At 41.1% G+C, this 23,173-nt stretch overlaps 1 protein-coding gene, 1 long non-coding RNA gene and 1 pseudogene across 6 annotated transcripts in view; all 3 read left to right on the top strand.

Annotated features, from left to right (window-relative positions):
- The first annotated feature begins 5,443 nt into the window (after nt 1–5,443).
- On the top strand, nt 5,444–7,060 carry LOC109416211 (uncharacterized). Its single transcript, XR_009996195.1, has 3 exons — nt 5,444–5,592; nt 5,654–6,104; nt 6,168–7,060. It is a non-coding gene; the product is annotated as an uncharacterized LOC109416211 (long non-coding RNA).
- A 12,086-nt stretch (nt 7,061–19,146) lies between these two features.
- On the top strand, nt 19,147–20,480 carry LOC109404997 (small ribosomal subunit protein eS4-like; annotated as a pseudogene).
- Nucleotides 20,481–21,106: 626 nt separating this feature from the next.
- LOC109432363 (uncharacterized) overlaps nt 21,107–23,173 on the top strand; it is an 80,660-nt gene continuing 78,593 nt past the window's right edge. For 2 of the 5 annotated variants that reach the window (XM_062845449.1, XM_062845454.1), the window contains exon 1: nt 21,107–21,237. The gene's annotated coding sequence lies outside the window, so the exon portion shown is untranslated. Of the gene's footprint in view, nt 21,895–23,173 lie in introns of all 5 variants that reach the window. The other 3 variants (XM_062845450.1, XM_062845451.1, XM_062845452.1) reach the window with 3 other exon arrangements.

Here is a 23,173-nt window from a genome sequence, read left to right on the forward strand (position 1 = left end):
TGAGAATTTTAAAATCATAATATCGGTTGCTGTTAAGTCGATCTGTTAAGTCATTTTAAAAGTTATAACTGTTTTTATTCCTAGTTTTGAGCAAATCAAGAAGAAACAATAATTTATAATTCCTGCGTAATAATGTAAAGAGTTTCAGTAAACTTTAGTAAAGGGCAATCTTCCTCTGAATTAGTATTGTATCGATATCGAGAGTGCTCTATAGAGTGCGATGAGAGAAATACGAATGCAATGTAGGCCAACCCGAAAAGATGCAGGTCAGATTACCGTAAATCAGTAGATGAGTTCAACACTTCAACACTATTCTTTCTGTATTTGCATTTAGGGGAGTTTTCTCCTCTTCTCTCATGTGAACTTGCCTTCGACCACAATCGAATCAAATCAGGCCGAACATTTCAAAAGGTCCTATCTGCATTTGAGAGGCTCTCTTTGCTCACGTTCTTTTTCAATTATTGCAATGTAATGGTACACTTTTCAACTATTTTTGCAGTCCAAATCAAAAGACGATTGTTTTGACTATCGTTCAATGCAAGGAGAGTATCATAATACAAATAAACATCTGAGATATTAACGAAAGAGAGGGAAACCAAAGAGAGCCTCTCTTCTGCAGATAGGACCTTTAGACATGTTTGGCCTGAAATGCGGTTGACAAACTTTATCTTTGACGTAGAGCCATCTTTAACATATGGACTGGACTAAACACTGAAATGACTTTTAATATAGGTTCGTCTGCGGGTTTGCTTTTTAACCTAACTTATATTTGAATCGAACTTGACAGTTATCTCATGAGTTGTTATGTATTTCAAACTTTAGTCAAACTGGTGCCTCAATATTGCAATAACAATTAAGCACGCTGTAATGATACTTATGTACCTCGTCACCCACTTCATGCAACTACATTAGTGGTCTAATAACACTTAGCGCGCTCGGCATAGTTCCATCATGCCGCTCAAAGTGTTGCCACAAATAATGCTTAGTTTGCGAAACCCGGTTATCTGGCTGGTGGGGAATGGGAGCCTAAGCTTCAACTGTTAATGCATTCAGAGACTACTCAGACTTAGACGTGGGCGATCCTATATATGAAGGGTTATCCAAAACGCTCTGGGAATTCCCAAAGCGCATTCTAATAAATCTAATAAGCCTAAGATGCCATTAACAGGAGGAAAATGGCAAGATAATATAACAATATATGGTTTATGTAATGTAAAACAATTCAACATAACAAAAGAGAACCATTCCAAAACCATTTGATTAAATGTATAACCAGTAGTGAAATTACAATTAAAAACAATTTATTTACGGCACATTTTATTGTTTGAAACCATTCATGTACCATACAATGTACGGTATATTTAAACCCACGTATCAGTATTTTGAACAATTCATTAACAATAAAATGTATGGTTTTGCAAAAAAATATATATGGAGAAAAATATTTTTTTATATTGTTACGATACTTAACAACCTGTATAATATATTGTAAAAATCTTATTTACAATTCACGGTATGGTATCCAACATTACATCTTATTGTTTTTGTATTTTTATTTTTACAGTGGTGTCTATTGTAAAAATATGGTTCTAAATAGTACTGTTACAATATAACGTTCGGTTTTTCTACTGTATTTTTTATTCGGGCGATGATGTGCCAGAATGCCGGCAGTTATGCTGTCAGTTGATTCAATACATTTCATGTATCTGGCAACATTTCTCTTGTTTTGATATCGCCTGTGTTCTGATCCTGATTCTTCGTAATTAGCTGATTCTGCTGCCCGTGAAGTTTATTCAGAGCGAAACATTCCTCTCAGAACGAAGACATTTTCTTGCAGTTCATGGCACAATGGCAAATCCTGTGGCATATCTATCCTAGAACATTTTTAGGAACTAATTAGGTATTAACTAATGAGGTAACTAATTAATGAGGCTTCCGATTTGAATGCGGTCTTCGGCAAAGTTGTAGCTGATAAAGTAGCCTGAATAACCAAGGGTCGACTAACCCACTAAGGCACTTGGGGAAATGCTACGGTGGATTGAATGAAAAACATCGTTTTCCCATAATAATTCCCATACAAACTTTGAAGGGCTTATGCAGTCTCAATTTTCAACCAAATGAGCTCAAATTTTGGGAGAAGGCATATAATCTGGATAGGAATCGAATAAGCGGTGTGGAGCAAAAACGATTTTTTGAACCACGCTAGTGAACAGCTGCCTGAACGGCAACACTTTTTCTGTTTTGATTTCATCGCTCGGATGCTGGCAACTGCCGCCACGCCTTGCGCCACGCAGATTAATGCGAAGGTAATTCCTATCTCGCATACCGCATTTGAAAACTGCCCGAATAAATCGGTATCATACGATTCTGATACAGTTTATCGTTTTCTTATTATTCGTGGTATCTTTATATGGATGATAAATCAATGATACTGTGAATCATATTGGTGATAACATGTATCATATATGGGGTTTCAACGATAGACCGAATGGGTTGTTAAGTATCGTTACCATTCAAAAATGGCCTTTTCCACGAACAAAAAACCTTGTCATATCATTCACATTATAATAACTTTATCGTTAATTTTATGATACACTAAATAATACAAACAAGCTTGAAATATTTCGTAACTCTGCATTACCGATTATAAAAAAGCACACCCCTGCGGAATCATTCTGTTTTACCAACTGTCAAAGTTCGTGACGTAGTTCGTTCTGTTAATTTTGGTGCTTAAGTTTATTTCTCGCAGCGTAGAGAATTGAACTGCAGTTGTGTGGTGATCGGTATTCGGCTGGTTTCCTGTGTATCCTCGCGCAGTTCTTGTCCGTGAGACCACATCGACGTAGTGCTCGCGGTTGGCAAGAAATCGATTTTGTTCAATTAGCTGCAAGAGGAAGAGTCATAGAATGCCGCTGCTGGATGTGGAAGGTAAGTTGGCTTTGTCTAGGCAAATGCATATCGACAGCTTACTTGAAAATGTGGCCATCGAAATAGTTGCTGCGTTTGTAATTTGATCACCCAAGCACACGGGCAGCGGCAGTCTACGCTGCATCACCACCGCTGTACAGTGTCTTAACATTTTATTAGAATTACCTGCATTGACGGCCGTGTTCCGGATCTGCGAGTGTAGGTGTGGAATCATCTCCCCTCAGGACCGCACGACTTTTTCGGCCTGATTAACAAGCGTTAGGGTCAAAATGATGGAGTTTCTATATGTATCTAGAAAGCAGAAAAATGATTTCCCGACCAATGACTCTTCAATTTTCATATAAATCAAATAAAGGACGCGAAAACGTATGATTCAAAACTATATACGTATTATTCAATGAATCATTATTTTAAGTGTGATGATCCCTGAAAAGTATTGAATAATTAATGTTTTTCTTACTCAACCATCCAATTATAAAACTATTATAAGATGTATGGTTATTATTCCACGAACCAACTTCCTATGATATGAACGATACCATGAATTGTATTTTTCTATGCGGGTGTTTATATTGTGCGTTTAGCACTAAATTGAATTCCGAAAAAACTTCATTGACTTCCGCTGCCTTTCCTATGCGTTAAACATAACGTCGGAAGTAGTGCGCTGTACAGTAAATCTGATGTTCTATACAGCGCACTACTTCCGACGTAATGTTTAACGCATAGGAAAGGCAGCGGAAGTCAATGAAGTTTTTTCGGAAACCAATTTAGTGCTAACGCCACAATACTGTTGTTTTATTAACTAGTCATTATCAAACTGATGTTTCAAAATTAAACAATTGGCTTCTTTAACGGTGTTGAGATAATTCGATATTCTGAATCTGCATGTCAAACTCAGTCGAAATCCAAATTTTCATGAATTTTGGAGTCCGGGAACCTATTTAAAAATCAATTTAAAGTTTGTATGGGAGCGATTTGCCGAATCACCCCTCGTCGTAGTTTGTACTGGGCGGAGCTGTCAAACAGTTGCCCAGCTGTCAAAAAGCGATTTCAAAAAATCTCTTTGAAATTGTTTTTAGGTACCAAAACAAAGTTCTAAAAATCTGAAAAAAATCATAGTGGCTCAGAAAAAGGTGCTCTTTCGTATAAAATCTAAAAATCAATACATTTTTAAAAATTTAAAAACCCAATTTTAATTAATTTAAGGAATCAATGTTGTTTGCACTGTTATCCATGGTAATTGGAAACTTTGGTGAAAATATGTTTGAAATGAGTGCAATATTTATCTTCACTTATGCGGCAATCGTTATGGTTTGTTGATTTTGTTCATTAGGATACCAGTTTGACGGTTCGATAATACCCCGGACAGACATGTGATACGAGTGTGATTCCTGTACAATGGTACGCAGTGCCAAGAAAATTCTAACAAGACTGACTTGAACTGAGAGAATTTTCAGTATGGCACTCATTTCAAGCGCAATTGTACAGTGATTCTTGTATCACATGTGTGTCATAAGTATAAGATATTTTTGGCTTCAGACCAGGGTCGTGCAATTTCGAAAGGCAAACATGACGTACGACGACTGTAGCAAATCGTTTCCCATGCGAACGGACTGCTGTGATGCTTCATCTCTCACCCAGCAACACACTCGTTCGTTGCTGCTACAGAAACAAGTGTGTATGAAACATGGGATGATACATTTGGATTTTCGTTTCATTTATGAGTCATTGAAATACTTCAACATGCTAAAAACACTATTTAAACCACATTTTTAAATAGTGGTGCACGCCAATAGAATGATAATTATGTTTTATGAAAGAGGATAACAAATTCGACCACTTAAATCCAATTAACCGGCGCCCGTAACCATTGAGAGACTAGCGCGCATCAGTGAGACACTAATGCTCTGACGGGCGAAGCACAAGCAATGCGACCGGGTGGGAGACTACCGAGTGCTACACAGCAAAAATTAATGTAATACGCCTCGATGTAATTTCGAAATTATGTAAAAAATCCTATGTAACCGCGATTTTTCTACGTACAATAACATCAATTCGATGCTAAATTACATCTTGCCCCATTTTACACGAAAAGAAAGTACCAATTTTCTTTTGCGTCGTATCTGTGTAATATTCACATCGACAGGATATGAATATTACACATAATTAGCTGCAACCAAGTGGTTGCGACGCAGAAGTGTATAATTACACAAAATCGATGCCATATCGCATCTCCCACGAAGCAATATCAACGGCGTCATGGTTGTGATTTTTTCCGCAGTCAAGTTCGCAGATTGTGAACAATCCTCGGGTACCCACTTTACGTAATTTATATTTAGTCCCTCACTCTCAGAGCTGTCAGATCAGTGTAACACGCTAAATATAATTTACACAAAAGGCAATTTACACGGAAAAAAATACACGGTTATGAATATTATTGGGTACCGGACTGGACACACAAAATTTGATCGTTTTCTTTGGTACATCGAGGTCTTGAAATTAGTCTATGGCAATATTATCTCGCAACACTGTCGTAGTTGTAATCGGTCAGCGCAAGCGAAGCAAGCTGCCATTTTTGTTTTGCAAATTTTGCAGTCGCAACTCGCAGTGGTTTTTCTTCCATTAAATTTATTTACCTAATATAATTCCAGTCTTGTTTTATTGGTAAGTATTAAATTAAGGCAAATAAATCATTATTTTCTAATATAATGTTTTTTTAATGCAGGCGCCAGCTTTTTTTCCGGGACGGCGGTCGACTGACTCTTCCGAATCGCCAAATCTGTCTCGGAGACAGCATCGTTCTGGCCTACACCCGTGAAAGCGACATTCCCAGTACATATAGGAAAAGTTCCCTTCCGGTGTTTGAAAACACGGCAACTCGTGCTGCTGCTGTGGACGACGATGTGCCAAGGAAGTATTCCCTGCCATTATTGCAACCACCAAGGCTCGTCTGTAAAAGTGAATTATTATAACCCCCCAACCGGCCATCTAAAAAATCTAGCGGTGCCGTATGGGCGATGTCACAAAATCTACCTCTTTCACCTCGGCCTAGGCAAGAGTATGGCCAAGAATGTATGGCGATAGGCGTATTGTGCGGGGCCTAAGGATTTTACCGCCCTGGAGGATTACTACGAAGCAGTCGGCATTCAATCCGAGTGATTTGCGATTCTCTACAGGTAAGTGCTTGGCATAAATATTCTTCATTGGGGAATTGTAAGAGGAATACAATTTTCAATCAGATACCGCCGATGAAACCAATTCCGGGAACACCGGGAAACTTTACGAGTTGGTTTGGAAACAACCGCAACAGCAACTGCAGCTTTTCCCCGGGAATTATTTCACCCGTTATTCAGGAACTTCTCCAGGAACTAGTTCCACGGGATGACCTCCAGGAGTTATGGGAATTTTCTTCAGAATTTCCTGATGGATTCCCAAGAAATTCTTCAGGATATTTTTATGAATTTCTCCGAAAGTAGGATTCTAAAACTGACCCCCAGGGGAATTTTTTGGACAGTTGCCCGGGTAGTTCATACAAGAGTTCCCCGAAAATTCCTCAAGTTCTTCAGAAACCTTTCCAGCTGTTACACGGGATTCATTCAGAATTTTCTCCACGAGTTCCTCTGGAGTCCCTCCAGGGGTTCTCCAGAAAGTTTACGGGAATCCGTACAAGAGTTCTTGCAGCATTCTTATGTAAAACTTCCTCCAAGTCCAAGATTTTTCTGGGAATTTTTAAAATTTTTCCCTGGTAATTCATCCATATTTGAACCACCAGGAGTTCTCAAAGATTCATACAGCATTTTTATGGACATCCCTTCGGGATTTCCTTTGGAATTCTCCGATGAGTTTCACAGAAAGTCTTCCAAGATTTGTTAATTAAACCAGGATTCTCCCAACGGTTTTTTTAGAAGTTCCCCGGGAAATCCTCCCGGTAATGCCCAAAAAATTCATTCCAGAAGCGAGTGCAGAAGGTACCCGTAAATTTTCTCCAACACTTCCCCGGAAATTCATTGTTCCCCGGGAATCTCCCCTGCAGTTCTTCCACTTCCACAGAAATTTATTCAAATCAGATGATCCCAATGAATTGCCTCAGGGAGTTTCCCTGGAATTCCTCCATGGATTCTCTGGGAATATTTACAGGCCAAACATTTCAATAGGTCCTATCTGCATTTGAGAGGCTCTCTTTGTTTACTTTCTCTTTCAATTATTGCAATGTAATGGGCCACTTTTCAACTATTTTTGCAGTACAAATCAAAAGACGATTGGTTTGACCATCGTTCAATGCTCAAATGTTCAAATTTTGAAGGAGTTCCACGAGAATTCCTTTAGAAGATCACCCACCTATGCTGCCGTGAATCGCATATCAACCCCATGTTTGCTGGTTTTCCTATGCAAATGGAACAGATATGCAAATTAGGGCAGAATAATTAATTCAAAATTTGTGGTAAAATCCCTCCAATTTTCCTGAATATTTATCCAAGATTTCTCTCGGAATTACTCCAGTTATTTTTTTAGTGATTTAATTCCCAACATTTATGCAAATCCCTTCGTGAGTTCCAAGAAAATTTCTCAAAACATTACTCTAAAATTCCTCCAGGAGTCCCTCGAGAATTTCTCCAGAAGTTCCTCGGTTGTTCCTTCAGGAGTTCCCCGGGTATTCAGCCATGGAATTCCACGGAGAATCCTACAGTTCATCAGAAATTTCTCAGGAGACTTTTTTCAGATTTTTTTTGTGATTTCTTCCACGAGTTTCCCGGAAATATCTCCAGGAGTTCTTCGGGAATAGCTCCGGAAGTTCCCCGGAAATTTCTGCAGGAGTTTTTTGGAAATTTCTCAGGGAGTTCCTGAGGAATTTCTCAAGAATTTCCTCGAGGGTTCATCCAAGAGTTCTCCGGAAATATCTCCAGAAGCTCCTCGTTAATTCTTCCAGGAGTTTCTCGGGAATTCCTCCAAGAGTTCCTCGGGAATATTATTCTATTTATTTCTTGCTTCAGGAGTTCCCTGGGCTTGGATTATATCTTCCAGGAAGCTTTGATTTCAGGCATGTGGTCGATGGCCTTTGCAGCAATGATTGGAATAGCTGAATGTATAATCAATGGCAAACAATTCTGTAAGAATCAGATCTTCAAGTCATCTGATATAGTTATACTGATCATGACGCTGCATAGTAATCGAACATTTGTCGAAGTCATTTATGTGTCGGGAAAATATAATTCCAAGTTGGAGAGAATATTACAAACTGAGGGAGGGTAATAGGCCCAGTCAGACCCCTGAATGGGCAATGTGGGTTAGTTTATGGGAATGCCATTGAAGGTTTGTAATATTCTCCGAGGCTTTCGAAATCCAACAGGGCGCGTCCCCGGGTTGCGGATAGGGGGAAAAGGGAGATTTTTCACATTTGTACTGTAATCAGCCAATGTGGTATTATCTCCTATGGTGTTGTAGTGCGAATGAATGATCTCATTCTATGGGAATTCGAACCTTGTAATGTATTGTTTATCAACTTCAATTTTCTAAGCTTGATAAGGTTTTGAAGACAAACATGAGATGAGAGAATTGCCTAATAGGAAAGTCACATCAGCAAAGCTTTTACATATGCAAATGCTATCCATGGGGTCATGTCTAGCATTTAATATGTATGGCAATGACTGATTCTTACCTAGCAGGGGTACTACAAGACCACGCGGACAATTCGATTAAAGGCTTAATTGGGAATAATATATTTTCCAGAACTGAAGGGACATTTTTTCCGGGGTGACTGGCGAGTCGGAGAGGGTAGAAGTTTCCGTTTGTTATAATTGACAAAATAAACAATCGGGCGCTTTTTCTTTCTATGACTTGCTTGGTATTTTGTGAATTATTGTTTTTTGGTTTTGGAAGGTATGCGATTCACTATTGAGCCTTAAAATTATTTTGCATCTGAATAGCATTGATATTGTCAAGTCTGTACCAACACCCTAATCCCACACCAAAATACCCTTTTCCTATCCCATGGCGTTTATGTGGTCAGCAAAGACTATTCAGCCATTACCCCTCCTTATCATCGGCTTTGGACTGACTTGCGCTCTCATTGCCCCACCAAATGCTGCAAAATGAAAATGAAAATGAAATTTATTTCTTGCTTCAGGAGTTCTTCGAAAACTCCTCCAGAAATTTATTGGGAAATTCTCCAGAAGTTCCCAAATTATTCCTCCAGGAGTTCTCCGGAAAAATCTCCAGGAGTTAATCGGATATTCCTCCACTGGTTCCTCAAGCATTATTCCAAGGAGTTTCTCTCGCATTACCTCAAGATTTCCTCGGGAATTCCTCCTGGAATTCCTCCACGAGTTCCTCGGAAATATCTTTAGAAATTCTTCGAGAATTCCTCCTGCAGTTCACCGGAAATATCTTCAGGAGTTCTTCAGGAATATCGAAGTTCATCGGGAATTCCTCCTGGAGTTCCTCGGAACTTTCTCCGGGAGTTCCTCAGGAATTTCCCAAGAATTTCCTCGAGGATTCATCCAAGAGTTCTCCGGAAATAACTCCAGAAGCTCCTCGGGAATTCTTCCAGAAGTTCCTCCGAAATTCCTGCAGGAGTTTTTTGGAAGTTTCTCCGGGAGTTCCTTAGGAATTTCTCAAAAACAAAAATCTTGAGGATTCATTGAGGAGTTCCTGGAAATATTTCCAAGAAATCCTCGGAAATTTTATTTTATTTATTTATTTACGAGCGCTAATGGCCGCCGGAGTTTTGCTCGCTTTCTGGTACCTAGGGATAAGCCAATCTGACGTTTGGCTTGTGTCTTGTGGCAGCTGGTCGATAAGATCGATCAAAAAATTTATCGATCAGCTGTCAAACGACACAAGCCAAACGTCAGATCGATTTATCCCTACCAGAAAGTGATCATGATTGTGGCGGCCATTACCGCTCGTGAATTGCTGGATTAATGGCTCCAGGAGTTCCTCGAAAATCCCTCCAGGAATTTATCGGGAATTTCCCCAGAAGTTCCTCGATTATTCCTCCAGGAGTTCATCGGATATCCTTATACTAGGACCTCAAGCATTAATTCAAGGAGTTCCTCGCGCATTCCCCCAAGAGTTCTCCCAACAGTTCCTTCCTCCTTTATTGCTCAAAGAGTTCTTCGAAAATTTCTCCAGGAATTTATTGGGAATTTCTCCAGAAGTTCCTCGATTATTCCTCCAGGAGTTCCTCGGATATTCTTCCACTAGTTCCTCAAGCATTACTTCAAGAAGTTTCTCGCGCATTTCCTCGGGAATTCCTCCTGGAATTCCTCCACGAGTTTCTCAGAAATTCCTCCAGGAGTTCCTCGGAAGTATCTTTAGAAATTCTTCGAGAATTCCTCCAGGAGTTCACCGGTAATATCTTTAGGAGTTCTTCGGGAATGTAGAGGTTCCTCGAAAATTCCTCCTGGAGTTGCTCAAATTTCTCCTAGAGTTCCTCAGGAGTTTCTAGGGGAATTTTTCAAGAATTTCCTAAAAGATTCATCCAGGAATTCTCTGAAAATATCTCCAGAGTTCCCCGGAAATATCTCCAGGAGCTCTTCGGGAATATCTCAAGAAGTTCCTCAGAAATTCCTGCAGGAGTTCCTCGGGAATTCTTACAGAAATTACTCTGGAATTCTTCCAGGAGTTCCCTGGAAATATCTCCTGGAGTTTTTCGGGAATTTCTTCAGAAGTTTCCTATGAAATTCCTACAGGAGTTCCTCGAGAATATCTTTAGAAATTTCTCGAGAATTCCTCCAGGAGTGCAGTGGACATATCTTCAGGAGTTCTTTGGACATATCTCCAGGAGTTCCTCGGGAATTCTTTTAGGAGTTCCTCGGGAATTCCTCCAGAAGTTCCTCGGGAATTCTTACAGAAATTACTCTGGAATTCTTCCAGGAGTTCCCTGGAAATATCTCCTGGAGTTCTCGGATACTCTACTAGTTCTACGGTAATTACTCCAAGGAGTTCCTCGCGAATTCCTCCAAGAGTTCTTCGGAAATTTCTCCTGGAATTCCACCACAAAATCCTCAGAAATTCCTCCAAGAGTTCCTTGAGAATATGTTCAAAAAGTTATCTAGAATTCCTCCATGAGTTCAGCGGAAATATCTTCAGGAGTTCTTCGGCAATATCTCCAGAAGTTCCTCGGTAATTCCTCCCGAAGTTCCTTGGAAATTTCTCCGGGAGTTGCTTAGAAATTTCTCCGGGAGTTCTTCAGGGATTTCTTAAGAATTTCCCCAAAAAATCATCTAGGAGTTCCTCGGAAATATCTCTGAAAGTTCCTCGGGAATTCTTTCAGGAGTTTCTCGGGAATTCTTCCAGGAGTTCCTCGGAAATTCCTCCAAAAGTTTCTCTGGAATTCCATAAATTCCTCGGATATTCCTTTAGGAGTTCTCCGGGTATCCATCCATGAGTTCTTCGGGAATTTCTCCAGAAGTTTCTCGAGAATTCTTCCAGGAGTTCTCCGGAAATATCTCCAGAAATTTCTCGGATATTCCTCCACTAGTTCCTCGCTAATTACTCTAAGGAGTTCCTCGCAAATTCCTCCAAGAGTTTCTCGGGAATTTCTCCTGAAATTCCTCCACGAAATCCTCAGAAATTCCAGCAAGAGTTCCTTGAGAATATCTTCAGAAATTCCTCCATTATTCCTCTATGAGTGCCCTCCAGGAGTTCCTTAGGATTTCTTAACGAGTTCTTCGGGCATCCCTTCGGAATTTTTCGGGAATTGCTGCAGGAGTTTTTCGGGCATTGCTCTAAGAGTTCCTCGGGAATCTCCTGCAGGAATTTCGCGGAACCCTTTTTGAGGATTTTTTGAGGAACTCCTGGAGATATTCCCGAGGAACACCTGTAGCAATTCCAGAGGAACTTCTGGATGGATTCTCGAGGAGCTACTGGCGAAATTTATGAGCAACTTCTGGAGGACTATCATTGAAACTAATGGATGAATTACCGGGTAACTCCTCGGAATACTACGGAAGAATTCCCGAGGAACTCCTAGAGCAATGCCCGAAAAACTCCTGTAGCAATTCCCGAAAAAATCCGAAGGGATGCCCGAAGAACTCGTTAAAAAAATTCTGAGGAACTCCTGGAGGGAACTCTAGAAGCATTCCCGTGGAAATCCAGAAGGAATATAAGGGGAACAATTGGGTTGTTTAGTGAACAAAATATTGCTATTTTCTATATCCTAATTGAAAGAGCTCATTTTTCTGAGTATAATGTGATTTTATTGCGTTCCAATACCTTAGTTTTGATGGTTAAATAAACAAAACGGGTTTTATTTTTGTGGATAGAATGACAGTTCAATCGATAAAATGACAGTTCATCCCGAACAAAAAAAAAGTCCCCATACAAACTGCAAATGCATTTTAAAAACAGTTCCCGGGCACCGAAAATGATTTAATTTTGTATTTTGACTATTTTTTGGACGGAGATTCCGATCATGGAATAATCTGGATACCCCTAAAGAACCCAATTCGGGATATTTCCAGAGAACTTCTGGAGGAATTCCCAAGATCTCCTGGAGCAATTCTCAAGGAACTCCTGGAGCAATTCCCGGAAAAATTCTGAAAAAAAATCTCGATGAAGTCCTGGAGGAGTGTTCGAGGTGCTTCAGGAGGAATTTCCGAGGAACTCCCGGAGAAATTCCCAAAGAATTCCAGTGGAACTGCAAAACGAATTTCCGGGGATCTCCTGGAGGAAATCCCAAGGATCTTCCGGAGGATTTCCCGAAGAAATCCTGGAGGATGTTCCTAAGATCTCCTGGCGCAATTTTCAAGGAACTCCTGAAGCAATAAATAAATAAATATTTCCGGGGAACTCCTAGAGGAATTTTCGAGGAATTTTTAGAGATATTCTCGAGAAACTGCTGGACAAATTTCAGAGAAACTCGTGAAAAAAATCCTGAAGAATTCCTGGAGAAATTCTGGCAAACACCAGGAGGACTTCCCAAGGAACTTATGGAGGAATTCCCGAGCCAGGAAGAATCCCCGAGGAGTTTTTGAGAAATTCCTGAGGAACTCCCGGAGAAATTTTTAAGGAATTCCCAGAGAACTTTCCGAGAAATTCCACGAGGAAATCCCATGGGAAATCCTGCGGAACTCCTTGGAGTAATTCCCGAGGGACTAGTGGAGGATTATTCAAGGAACTCCTGGAGATACTTCCGGAGATCTCCTGGAAGAATTTCCGAAAAAAACTTCTGGAAGAATTCCCGATAAACTCCTGGAAGAATTCACGAGGAATCGCTGGATGAATTCCCGAGAAACTCGTTGGAGTAATTCAAAAGAAACTTGTGGAGGAGGAACTCCTAGATTTATTTCCGAGAAACTCCTGGAAGAATTCTCGAGGAACTTCTGTAGAATTTCCCGATAAACTCTTGGAGAAATTTCCAAGGAACTCCAGGAGGAATTCCTGAGACGCTCCTGTAGGAATTCCCGAGAAACTAATGGATGAATACCCGGAGAACTCCTGAAGGAATACACGAGGAACTTCTAGAGGAATGCACAAGGAACTCCTGCAGGAATTTTCGAGGAACTCCTGGAGATATTTTCGGGGAACTCCTGGATGAATCTTTGAGTAAACTCTTGAGATTCCTGAGGAACTCTCGGAGAAATTTCCAAGGAACTCCCGGAGAAATTTTCGAGGAACTCCAGGAGAAATTAGCGAGGAACTTTAGGAGATGTTTCCGAAGAACTGCTGAAGATATTTCCGCTGAACTCCTGAAGATATTTCTGCTGAACTCATAGAGGAATAATGGAGGAATTTCTGAAGATATTCTCAAGGAACTCTTGCTGGAATTTCTGAGGATTTCGTGGAGGAATTTCAGGAGAAATTCCCGAAAAACTCTTGGAGGAATTCGCGAGGAACTCCTTAGAGTAATTAGCGAGGAACTAGTGGAGGAATATCCGAGAAATTTCTGGAAATATTTCCGGAGATCTCCTGGAAGAATTCTCGAGAAACTTCTGGAGAAATTCCCGAAGAACTCATGGATGGATACTGTCGGATCTCGGAAGGAAAATAGCACTAGATTAAACAAGAATTCCGCACTCGATTTCAAAGATATTTATTGCCACGTTAATTCGTACAACCTCGGTGTCCGGCGATCAACACTCTTCTCCTCGCTAAAACGGAAACCCATCCACTCGTCGTCTCGTATATAAGGGTAGCCAACTGTGCCACTTCTACAATTCCTTTTATACAGGGTCGGAGTTAGGCTCGACCCGACAGATACCCGGAGAACTCCTGAAGGAATATCCAAGGAACTTATGGAATTCCAGAGAAACTTTTGGAGGAATTTCCGAGGAACTCCTGGAAGAATTCCCGAGAAACTTCTGGAAGAATTCCCGAGGAATTTCTGGAAGAATTCCCGAGGAACTCCTGAATGAATTCCCGATAAACTTTCAGAGATATTTCCGAGGAACTCCTAGATGATTTTTTGGGGAAAATCTTAAGAAATTCCTGAAGAACTACCGAATTTTCTAAGCAACTCCCGGAGAAATTTCCAAGGAACTTCGGGAGGAATTACCGAGGAACTTCTGGAGATATTGCCGAAGAACTCCTGAAGATATTTCCGCTGAACTCTTGGAGGAATTCTAGATAAATTTTTGAACATATTTGTGCTCATTCTGCGAATGGAGTGACGTGAGAAAAGTCGGAGTCGTATATCGAGATGAGGAATACCGTCTCGAATGAAGTGACTCGCCGTGTAAATCAAATGGAGAGTCACCTCATTCGAGTCGAGAATTCTCACCTCGATATACGACTCCGACTTTTCTCACGTCACTCCATTCGCAGAATGAGCACAATTCTCAAGGAACTCTTAGAGGAATTTCTGAGGATTTTGTGGTGGAATTCCAGGAGAAATTTCCGAAGAACTCTTGGAGGAATTCGCGAGGAACTCCTTGGAGTAATTACCGAGGAACTAGTGGAGGAATATCCGAGAAACTCCTGGAGATATTCCCAGGGAACTCCTGGAAGAATTCTCGAGGAATTACCGGAGAAATTCCCGATGTACTCATGGATAGATAAACGGAGAACTTCTGAAGGAAAATCGGAGGAACTTATGGAGGAATTCCAGAGAAGCTTTTGGAGGAATTCCCGAGGAACTCCTGGAAGAATTCCCGAGTAATTTCTGTAAGAATTCCCGAGGAACTTCTGGAGGAATTCCCGAGGAACTCCTAAAAGAATTCCCGAGAAACTCCTGGAGATATTTCTGAAGAACTCTTGAAGATATGTCCGCTGCACTCCTGGAGGAATTCTCGAGAAATTTCTAAAGATATTCTCGAGGAACTCCTGTAGGAATTTCAGAGGAACTTCTGGAGGAATTCCCAAGGAACTTATGGAAGAATTCGCGAGGAACTCGTTGAAGTAATTCCTAGAGATATTTTCGGAAAACTCCTGGAGGAATTCTCGAGGAACTTCTGAAGAAATTCCCGAAAAACTCTTGGTGGAATTCTCGAGGAACTGCAGAAAGAATCCCTGAGGAGCTCCTGGAGGAAGTCCCCAGGAACTCCTGCAGGAGTTTCTGAGAAACTTCTGGAGATATTCCCGAAGAGCTCCAGGAGATATTTCCGGGGAAGTCTGGAGATATTTTCAGGGAACTCCTGGATGAATCTTTTAGGAAATTCTTGAAAAATTCCCCTAGAAACTCCTGAAGAACTCTTGGAGAAATTTGAGCAACTCCAAGAGAAATTTTCGAGGAACCTCTACATTCCCGAAGAACTCCTAATTACCGGTGAACTCCTGGAGGAATTCTCGAAGAATTTCTAAAGATACTTCCGAGGAACTCCTGGAGGAATTTCTGAGAAACTCGTGGAGGAATTCCAGGAGGAATTCCCGAGGAAATGCGCGAGAAACTTCTTGAAGTAATGCTTGAGGAACTAGTGGAGGAATATCCTAGGAACTCCTGGAGATTCTTCCGAAGAACTTCTGGAGATTTTTCCGAAGAACTCCTGGAGGAGTAATCGAGCAACTTCTGAAGAAATTCCCAATAAATTCCTGGAGGAATTTTCGAAGAACTCCTGGAGCAATTAAGGAGGAAGGAACTGTTGGGAGAATTTTTTTGGGAATGCGCGAGGAACTCCTTGAAGTAATGCTTGAGGTCCTAGTATAAGGATATTCGATGAACTCCTGGAGGAATAATCAGTTCCTGGGGAAATTCCCGATAAATTCCTGGAGGAATTTTCGAGGAACTCCTGGAGAAATTAATCCAGCAATTCACGAGCGGTAATGGCCGCCACAATCATGATCATTTTCTGGTAGGGATAAAACGATCTGACGTTTGGCTTGTGTCGTTTGACAGCTGATCGATAAGTTTTTTGATCGATCTTTCGACCAGCTGCCAGAAGACACAGCCAAACGTCAGATTGGCTTATCCCTACCAGAAAGCGAGCAAAACTCCGGCGGCTCGTAAATAAATAAATAAAATAAAATTTCCGAGGATTTCTTGGAAATATTTCCAGGAACTCCTCAATGAATCCTCAAGATTTTTGTTTTTTTTTAGAAATTCCTGAGGAACTCCCGGAGAAACTTTCAAAAAACTCCTGCAGGAATTTCGGAGGAACTTCTGGAAGAATTCCCGAGGAGCTCCTGTAAAAATTCCCGAGAAGCTTCTGGAGATATTTCCGGAGAATGCTTGGATGAATCCTCGAGGAAATTCCTGAGGAACTCCCGGAGAAAATTCCGAGGAACTCCAGGAGGAATTCCCGATGAACTTCGATATTCCTGAAGAACTCCTGAAGATATTTCCGGTGAACTGCAGGAGGAATTCTCGAAGAATTTCTAAAGATATTTCCGAGGAACTCGTGGAGGAATTTCAGGAGGAATTCTTGGAGGAAATGCGAGAGAAACTCCTTGGAGTAATGCTTGAGGAACCAGTGGAGGAATATCCGATGAACTCCTGGAGATTTTTCCGGAGAACTCCTGGAGGAATAATTTGGGAACTTCTGGAGAAATTCCCAATAAATTCCTGGAGGAATTTTCGAAGAACTCCTGGAGCAATAAATAAATAGAATAAAATTCCCGAGGAAATCTTGGAGGAATTCCCGAGAAACTCCTGGAAGAATTAACGAGGAGCTTCTGGAGATATTTCCGGAGAACTCTTGGATGAACCCTCGAGGAAATTCTTGAGAAATTCCTCAGGAACTCCCTGAGAAATTTCCAAAAAACTCCTGCAGAAATTTCCGGGGAACTTCCGGAGCTATTCCCGAAGAACTCCTGGAGATATTTCCGGGGAACTCCTGGAAGAATTCACAAAAAAAAATCTGAAAAAAGTCTCCTGAGAAATTTCTGATGAACTGTAGGATTCTTCGTGGAATTCCATGGCTGAATACCCGGGGAACTCCTGAAGGAACAACCGAGGAACTTCTGGAGAAATTCTCGAGGGACTCCTGGAGGAATTCCACGGGAATGCTTCTAGAGTTCCCTCCAGGAGTTCCTCAGGATTTTTTTTAACGAGTTCTTCGGGCATCCCTTCGGAATTTTTCGGGAATTGCTACAGGAGTTTTTCGGGCATTGCTCTAGGAGTTCCTCGGGAATCTCCTGCAGGAATTTCGCGGAACCTTTTTGAGGATTTTTTGAGGAACTCCTGGAGATATTCCCGAGGAACTCCTGTAGCAATTCCAGAGGAACTTCTGGATGGATTCCCGAGGAGCTACTGGCGAAATTTATGAGCAACTTCTGGAGGACTATCATTGAAACTAATGGATGAATTACCGGGTAACTCCTCGGAATACTACGGAAGAATGCCCGAGGAGCTATTGGAGGAAGTTCCGACAAGCTCGTGGAGGAATGCTCAAGAAACTCCCGAGCAACTTCTGGAGGAGCTCCTGGAGATATTCCTGAGGAAGTATTGGACGAATTCCCGAAAAAATCCTAGAGTAATTTCAAGGAATTCCACAGAAACTGCTTGAGAAATTTCCAAGGATCTTCTGAAGAAATCCCCGATGAGCTCCTGGAGGAATTTAAGTGGAACTGCTGGAGTAGTTTTCGAGGAATTAATGGAGGAGTTCCCGAGAAACTCTTAGAGGAACTGAAGACCTCCTCGGGGAATTCCTGAGTAGCTCCCGAGCAACTCCTAGAGGAACTCTCGAGGAACTCCTGCAAGAATTTCCAAGAAACTGCTGCAGGAATTTCCGGGGAAGGAATAACCTTGGAACTCCTGGATGAATTACCGAGGAGCTCCTGGAAAAATTGGCGAGGAACTCCTGTACGAATCCCCATGGAGCTTCTGCAAGAATGCCCAAGGAACTCTTGGAGAAATTCCCGGAAAACTCCCGTGGATTTTCTGGAAGAATTCCCGAGGAATCCCTGAAAGAATTCCCATGGAACTTCTGGAGGTATTCTTGAGGAGCTCCTGGATGAATTTCTGAGGAATTCCCTTGTATTTTCATGAGGATCTCCGAGAAGCTTCTGTAGGAATTTCCATGTAACTCCTGGAGAAAGGAGCTTCTGCAACATTTCCCGAGGTACTTTTGGAGGATTTTTTCGGGAAAATTCTGGAAATTCTAGAGAGATTCATGCATGAATGCTGGAGTGCTTCTAGTGAAATTCGCGAATGAGCTCCCAATGAACTCTTGAAGTAGATATCCTGGAGGAATCTCCAGGATCATCATGCATTAATTTACAGAAAAATCCTGATGGGATTCTACCACAAATGCTGGAGGAAATTTCAGAACAAATTCTTAGAAGTATACCAGAGAACTCCAGGAGAAAACCCAGACGAAGCTGCTAGAGAAGAATTTCAAAAGGAACATTTGTAGAAAAAAGTAACAAGAAAAAAATTCCTCAAGCACTCCATGAGGAATCACCATAAAGCTGGAGTAATCCATTGAGAATTTACTGAAATAAATTTAGATTCCTGGAGGAATCGTTATGGGAAGCTCTGAATGAGTCACACAACGAACTCCTGGTGTAATCCAAACAGGAAAGCAGATAATACTAGAATATTTTAGCATTTAGACTAGAGCAGCGCGATTATTTGAGTAATGCTATAGAATCTGCAAAATGTATAGAATAAGTTACACAGTTTTGGCAGAATTCTGTTTTAGATAAATTCTTGTGAACATTTATGAAATTATTCGTGAAATGTTCATGAACATCTTATTAAAAATTGATCAATTTCTAATAATTGATTGCTAATAATGTTTTTGTGTTTCCAGGATGACAAAGCAGCCATATTCGAGTCAGTGTTGTATTAACCCTGGCGCCGTTGGCATAATCGTTTCCTTTTCGTTCTAAAGTGTCAAGATGGCTCGCGGACCGAAAACGTATTAAAAAGCGATTGAACGCCTCCAGGGTTACCTTTGCCCCGCTTCCATCCACTGGCCCACACAAACTGCGTGACTCGTTGCCTGCCACTTGTGTTTTTTTGTGCAACCATCGTGAAGTATGTCTTGACCAACACTGAAGTTACCAAGATCTGCAGCATCACATCTAGATCGATGGCAAGGTTTGCACTGACTTCAATTACCCGACCGGATTCATGAATGTCATCCATCTTAGATGTACGGCGTCAAGCATCGTTTCACCGTTCACTGTATTGCACCTGAGGAAGCCAAGTACAAGTTGCTGAAGGTGAAGTGCGGCCGGATCGACCCAAGGAAGGTGCCGTTTATCTTGACCCACCATCCGGATCCGAGCATCCAGAACGATTCGATCCGCTATCATATCGCCACCGGCGATGAACATGCTCAGACTCGAACCTGACCATCCTGCACATGACCATCTATCTGAGTTTTATTCGTTGTGACTGCGTTACGTCGCCACCCGTTTATATTATTCCTTATCATCGGAAAACCCACCAAGGCTTCCATCTCGCTGCCAAGAAACAGTTGTCAAGCGATTGGCCGGCAAAGCTGCTCATGATGCTAATTTGAGAATACTATGGAAGACGAGCTGTTTGCAGGGGTAAAATCGCTTATTCAAACAGTGTGAAGAAGACATGTTTTGTATGCATTATAAAAATAAGATAAAATAGAAGTAGGTATACAAAGGCCCACATAACCGAAGCGGTATGCAAGAGAGCTTCAATTTCCGATTGGTTTAGGATACTTGCGTATTACGTATAAATATTTTCGATTTTCTGGTCATGCATGCAAAAAAGATGTCATTTCATTTGTTAATGCTCATAAAACATAAGGTTTATGTGCAGGCTCTTTCCCAGTTTGGCAATAATAAAAAAAAAATAAATAAACTAGTTCAACGCTTTGTTTTTTCTTGTGTTTATTGATTGTTCAATGCCTTCTCTTCTATGGCTGATTAAATTATGTTTTTATTCTTTTTCGTTGTGAATTTAGTATAGATCTAGTGATTACTTCAGCTATACAAAATTCTCAACAAAAAGGGATGAAAACGTAATTTAATCGGCTATAGAAGGGCGTTTTTAATCGTTTCCATTTTACATCGCTTCATTTACATCCTATAAATGTACGTCGAATAAATTACATCGCAACAATTACATCGGATCTGTTTATTACATCAACAGCCGTCGAGTACATCGGGCTGTGTAATATTAATCAATCGATGTAACGACCTGGTTGCAGCGATTTCGATGTAATATTCAACAACTTTTTTTGCTGTGTACGATGAGTGGAAAAGTTTTTTTTAACGACCGAGTCATTAGAAAAATGTATGAAACACTTGAAGTGACTTTTTTTTTTTTTTTCTTTGTGGGGTCTGTTGTCAGACACGGCTAAGACCGATAACGGTCCATCTCGCCATGAAGTGACTTATTCAAATGTTGCATGAAAGTGTATCATTGAAACGAAATTGTACGCCCCTGCACAGGCGATATCAAAACAAGAGAAATTTTGCCAGATACATAAATAAAATGTATTGAATCAACTGCCGGCTCACTCTGGTACATCATCGGTACGTTTGGCACAAAATCAAGTGTGCCGAGTTTACCACCCCGCCCACCCCCGGACCCTAGGGAACGTTCAAAAATTACGTCCATGATTTGGGGGAGGGGGGGGGGGGTCCTGAAAAGTGTGACAGTACGTGTATTGGGTATAGGAAAAGTGCGTGACAGAGGGGGGAGGGGGGGTCTAGAAATCCCGAAAAACGATGGACGTAATATTTGAATCTTCCCCTACCACACAGCCATTTGGATTGGTCAATCTGATTTGATTTTTATTCATGCCTTTAACTATAAATCTTGGCATTCGACTTTTTCGACCTCCTCTGCCAACACCCCTGGAAAAGTCGCATTTTAGCTTGAACTGGCACCACTGTCAATAATAAAAATATGTCTAATTGTTGGTTTCTCTCGCACATTAATGGCTGACGATAAATTCCTTTCATTTAAGTAGAAAAATCATCCCGAAACCGTCGAAAATGGTACGTAATTGAAGTTAAACGTGAGCTGTAGTGATTGCGATAGTTTTCCACGGTGAAGAATCGAGTTTTCGGTGCGAAAATGCAGTTTTTCCAATCGGGTCGATTGAGGTGCTACCCTGACTGACATTTTTTGGTTCATTTTTTTTCTGCTCCCGTGCTTCTGGCTGGCTGGCCACTGCGCTGGTTGTGCTTCTACGACGACGGATGCTTTTCCGTCGCTTCTCGCAGCGGTATTTGTGTGTACAGTGAACGCGTTCTCATCGGTGTTGGTGGTCTTCGGTCGCTCGGTCGGTCGGTTCCCCGCATACAACGGAGCGCTTTCAGCCAGCAGCCAGCCCGAGCAGCTTTGCCCTGTTTGATGTGGTGTGTTGTGTGTTGACTTTTCGGAAGAACAGCCAGCGCCGATTCGATTCGATTCGAGATTGTGAGTTTGAGCAACAGCAGCAGTAGCAGAGCAGTGAGTCTTCTCGGTTCGAAAAGCTTCACAGTCGGCCATACTCGGTCCAGAGACTGTTCCTTCCGAAATGGGTGTCTACGGGTCTAGCATCTGGCTGAACCGAGACGACAGGACACTTTTCTGGTGGTGTAAACAGTGCAATCTGCAGTGAAGTGCAAACAGGATTTGTGTACACGTACATGGCAAAGGATGCATCACAGGTTTGATTATCTCAAATTGGGTAGACAGCATACAGTGGTCCGAACTGTGTAAGAGTTATGCAAAACATGTAGGTACATTATCAACATCTTTGGGTTTGTTCCGAATGGGAGCATTCACTATCAATGGGAAGAAATGCACAGTGGTCCAGCAACTACATACATACGGAAAGATGTGTATTTTGAGCTTATAATGACACCAGATAAACACTGTCTTCTAATACATGTTCGTTGTGCTGTTCGGAATTAGAGCAGCGCATGCTTACTTTTCATCAGTCGTTAGTAAAATCAAAGAGGAGCATCTTTACCAATTTGGTTGGGCTCCTGGATTGCAATTAACAATGTAATGTACAATTTGACTTTTAGAGTGTACGTTTAAATGAAATAAATATGCTTATTGAATTTTATATTTACATTAACTGTTCTAATATTTTTTTTATGTTCTTTATTATTGTGTTTTTTTTAACTTAATATTAGTTCAACACACTCAATTCCCTGGCCAAGTTCGCACCCTGGCCAAGTTCGCAGGGGTTGACGGTATTAAAGTGAAGGAGTTTCATTTTGATTATTGTAATGTAGTGTTCTTTAGTGAAACATATCACCTTTTTAACACTTTAATGCGCCTCCAACGGTTCATCACGAACCGGCTGCTGCAGATGGAGTATGGCTGATCATATGCATCAGACATGCTCGATATACACGGAGGAACCGCCAGGGCTCAGTAGAGTCTATTCCCAAACAATAGTTTAAAGTCGGTTGGATTTAAGAGGGTTTTGATGATCGTTACAAATCCTAATAAAACTGTTATAGGATTTGTGACAGGTTTTGGAACCTTTTACAGCCAGCTGACTTCAAAATGTTGTTTGGGCTCTATTTCCTACGTTTCTCGGTTGATTTTGATTAGTAATTTATTAATGTCATAGTCGCTTTTTCGATTTTTTGCAATGTTAGTTGGTCATATTTTCTTTAAATAAAGCAATAAAAATCGACCGAAGAATTAATAGTGGGAAGGAGATTTGCAGCACTTAATTGTGCTGATAGATTCGAAGCTAACGTGCGAACACTTAAACGCATTGTTGACATCAATGCGTTCGACGTGACTTTTTGGACAAAAACTGATATTAACTGAACAACGTTACTTGTGTATGACTCGGTTGACATTTCTAGGCTACGCTTGAGAAAATGACATGGTTTATCTAGGTAGGACCGATAGGACAATTGAACGAATTTGAATATTTTTCATAGTACTTGTAGCGGGATGAAAGTTGACATGAAATCTTAA

Source organism: Aedes albopictus, chromosome 1 (genome assembly GCF_035046485.1).
Source record: "Aedes albopictus strain Foshan chromosome 1, AalbF5, whole genome shotgun sequence".
Taxonomy (NCBI): Eukaryota; Metazoa; Arthropoda; class Insecta; order Diptera; family Culicidae; genus Aedes; species Aedes albopictus.